Consider the following 4528-nt stretch of genomic DNA (forward strand, 5'->3'; position numbering starts at 1 on the left):
GTAAACTGCGCAAGTCCTAATATTAATACATGGATTCAATATGAAGTGGACATAATCAAATTTGTTGTAAGTATTTTCTTGTATTACAACTTACACAAAGAAAAAGCTGTTTATGATAAAAATAGTTATAATATATGAACACTTAAAATACACAGTCTGTCCCAGATACGATGAGACTGGTTCCATCAAAGTTCTTAGCGCAGCGACATCTATGAATGAATGATAGTAGGTAAATGTTCTACCCTTCATCTACTTAACCTCAAAATTTGAGCGAATTCGGTTGATATTTCACTGTGGTTTGACATTTTATGTAAACTCACTTTGTGTACGTCGGTCGAAAAACCAACATGGAACAAAGAGCGAATATTAAAATCTGTTTTAAATTGGGTAAAAGTGGTGCAGAAACGTCCGAAACGCTAAAAATGTGTACGGGGATGAATGCATGTTCCGTGCACAGGTTTTCCGTTGGTTTAGCCGATTCCGTGACGGTCGTGAGGACCTTGCAGACGATGACGGAGCACCGCCGCCAAAAACCACTTGCAATAAAGAAAACATCGAGGAAGTGAAAGAAATTCTTCGAAGCGACCGCTGTGTGTCTGCGAGACTCATCGAAGAGGAAACTGGGATACCGAAAAGCACAGTCTATCGAATTTTGACCGAAGATTTGGGCAAACAGAAGGTTGCACGATAATGCACCATCGCACAAAGCCATCATAGTACGTGAATTCTTGACCAAAAAAAGCATCATTTTTATTGATCATCCACCGTATTCACCTGATTTGGCTCCGTGCGACTTCTGGCTATTTCCCAAACTGAAATTGGCGATGAAAGGAAATCGTTTCGATACCATCCCGGTTATCCAAAAGACTTCGACCGCCATACTAAAGGCCATTCCAGCCGATGAGTATAAAAAATGTTTCGAAAAATTTGTTGAACGTTTCCAGCGCTGTATTGACTCAGAAGAAGACTATTTTGAATAAACAAGAATAAAAAATCAAAATAATAAACGCTTTGTATTTTTTTTAGACCAGTCTCATTGGATCTGGGACAGACTGTGTATATTGCTGTATTAGCTACTTAACACATTTTCTTTCTGTAAAATCGACATAAGTAGTTATTATGTTGAATTCGGATGTTAGTAATACAGTTAAAAACAATTTTTCAACAGCTATTAAGTATATTAATATTTTGATCTGTATTATAACGTCTCTAAAATCTGTCAGAAAAAGTGCAGCAAATAGTAACTACCATACAACTGATGAAGAATTATTAGGACGAGGCAAGAGACAACATGTTGCATTTTCTCGATATGACAATGATGAAGGAGGATACGAAAAATCTCAATCTTCTCGGAAATATAAGAGTATGACATTGTATTATATCTATTTAGCCTATCTTAGAGTACATTATTATTACTATATTAAAGTCGACGTTTACAGCTTGATATTATATTTGAAATCGTTTAGATTATATTCAGATTCTCCGCAGGGGGGAAGGGAGGAATGAAGTAAATCGTACAAGATCTGCATTAAGGATGTACGATTCCGATTCAATTATATGAGAAACAATTACATTTTTCAGAATCATGCATCTCTATTCTGAATATGAAATTTCAATGTTTTTGAATATAAGATCTAACACGAATAATAGTCTAAAGTCCATATTCTGAATTCTTGCAAAACGCTATTTCCGAGTCTAACAAACAGTCGCGATTATAAAAAGAATTGCCCAACTTTCAACTTCTTGGCTCTAGGAACTGACAATTATAAAATTTTATTATAATCATAAATAGTACTTTATAACTAGTATTCGCCATCCTCGTGACGGCGAAATGTTTACTACGCTTTCTGATTCGACAGCAAATATGTCTCAGCTAAATATAAAATTATTCTTGAAAAACACCGATATATTTGTACGGAATATGAAAATATATGTTTATTCTAACATATTTTATTTTAAAGATATATCAATTTTACCAAAAGTTTTAACATTGTTTTTTAAGAGAAAAATATTGAACGAAAACAATAGAAAATAGTAATGATCTTGGATAATTTATCAAAAAGTAGACTAAAATAACAAATTAGGGCCAAAGCACATGTGTAGTGCGATCATGTTAAACAATTTCAATTAATAATCAAAACTGAAATATATAAATTAAATTGTTTGATATTGTCGCACTTATAAAGTAATGTTAACACTTTTGACTTACTATATCTTTAAAGCAAATTAGTTCGAAATAACAAATATGTGGCATATATTTCCTTATTTCGTACAAATATGTCGATAATTGGTCCTTATAAAACTATTACAATGTTCCTAATTATTGCAAGACGAAGAATGAGTACAATTACCAAAATATAAGAATCTAATTACTAAAATATAGGGCTAATTACCGTTTCTTTCCTCATCTACGAATCTACTAGGTGCGCAACTAAATTTCCGGGTTTCTTTGATCAATGAAAAATGGAAAATTTCAAGAGAAATACAAAAAATGGTTTATTCAAAGTATCGTCCTTCGCTAGCTACACATTTTTGCCATCTCTCTGGAAATACATGAATACCATGACGATAAAACGACGCGTCTTTGGATCGAAACCATTCATCCAACCAATTTTGCACTTCTTCAAAATTGGCCAAGTGTTGCCCAGCCAAGCCATGCGCCATCGACCGGAACAAGTGATAAGCGGAAGGGGTCAGGTCTGGCGAATACAGCGGGTGCGGTAGCAGATCCCATTTCAGCGTTTTGATGATGTTCTGGACGATGGAAGTACGATGTCACGGAGCATTATCGTACTGCAATATCTCTCGTTCGTATCTCGTGTCCCATTCTGGCCGTTTTTCGAGCAATGCATGGTTCAAATTGATCAGTTGTTGTCGGTAGCGATGCCCATTGACAGTTTCGCCCGGTTTCAGCAGCTTATAGTACACGATTCCTTTCTAGTTTCACCAAACGCAGAGCATTGTTTTCTTTCCGAAGCGATTTGGCCGTGCCGTCGATGTTGATGCTTCGCCAGGTGAAAGCCACGATTTTTTGCGTTTGGGATTCTCGAAATATATTCACTTCTCAACGCCAGTAACAATTCGATGCAGAAAACTCTTTCTTTCATGCCGCAAAAGCAAAATTTCGGAAGTGGCTCTTCGATTTTCCACCTGTCTCTCAGTTAACTCATGCAGCACCCATTTTCCTTCCTTTTGAATTTTTCCCATGGCATGTAAACGTTTGGAAATATCTTGGCAAGTCATGTTTAATGCCTCCGCAAGTTGATCTTCTGTTTGCGTATCATCTTCATCCAATAACGCTTGTAGATCGGCGTCCTCCGGCTTGCTTTTGGTCTTCCGGAGCGCTCCTTGTCTTCAGTGTCGAAATCGCCACTTCTGAAGCGTTTAAACCAATCTTCAGTTTTCGATGGTGCATGTTCGCCGTAGGCCTCATCAAGCAAATGACGTGCTTCAGCTGCACTTTTTTTCAAGTTAAAGCAGAAAAGCAAAGCTTCCCGCAAACGCTGTTTATTTGGCACAAAACTCAACATCTTCGTTGTTAGAAAAAATATATTTGCGTTGCGATATGTGTTGGTATTACGACTGGTTATTGTTAACAGATATCCAAGCTATAAAAAAACACAACTTCAGACATGTATGTCGACTACATGTGTCGTTAGCGCCATGTGAATCCCGGAAACTTAGTTGCACACCTAATATAATATTGTACTTCATATTCTATATACGTAAGTAGGCGAGTGATTTTGAACGTGGAAAGAAATATGATACTGATTTCATTAATATTGTGGCTTTAAACTAAAATTTATATTTTTCTATAGAAAAACAGCCTCGATCAAATAAAGTTTAATTTAATCTGAAATACCACCATGCCCTAAGAATTTTGGTGTCAATAATAACAATACAGATATTATTGTGCAAGAAAGCACAAGCACATCCAAAAAAAAGCTACTTCAGAGCATGGTAACTTCTTAAATATAATTTATAATATTATAGAATTTAAAATTATTTGAATAACGACAATGAAATAATAATTTATAGGAAAAGAAAATGATGCACCTGTGGCAGTGCAAAAGGAAGTAGAATATTTATCATTGCGGGATATTCCAGTCGTCCTCAAAGATATGCATATGTTAAAAAAACACATGTAATATCATAATAAATATTATTTATTTTAGAGTGCAATGTAGTGTCCGAAAATATACAAGACTTTAATATGAAAGGTAAATAATTTGTATTATTTATAATGTATGAAAGGGATATTGCATAACGATAATAAAATATTGATCATAATACAGAAAGTATGAAACAACTTGAACAAAATATGCAACAACTAATACGTATGTAAGCTACATCGCAAATACAATTGCAAGATATATGTCAACGTTTAGTCAAAATTGAAAATGTGATCAAAAGCTGTGCGTAAAATCTTCCTCAACAAAACGATGTGCTTATTGCAAAATTTTTGCCTATTACTAGCATAGATAGAATCAAAGAATTCGAGTCGTTACTAAAAACAACAGAAAAGCCA

The sequence above is a fragment of the Harpegnathos saltator genome, unplaced genomic scaffold (assembly GCF_003227715.2).
Source record: "Harpegnathos saltator strain DR-91 unplaced genomic scaffold, Hsal_v8.6 scaffold742, whole genome shotgun sequence".
In the NCBI taxonomy this organism is placed as follows: Eukaryota; Metazoa; Arthropoda; class Insecta; order Hymenoptera; family Formicidae; genus Harpegnathos; species Harpegnathos saltator.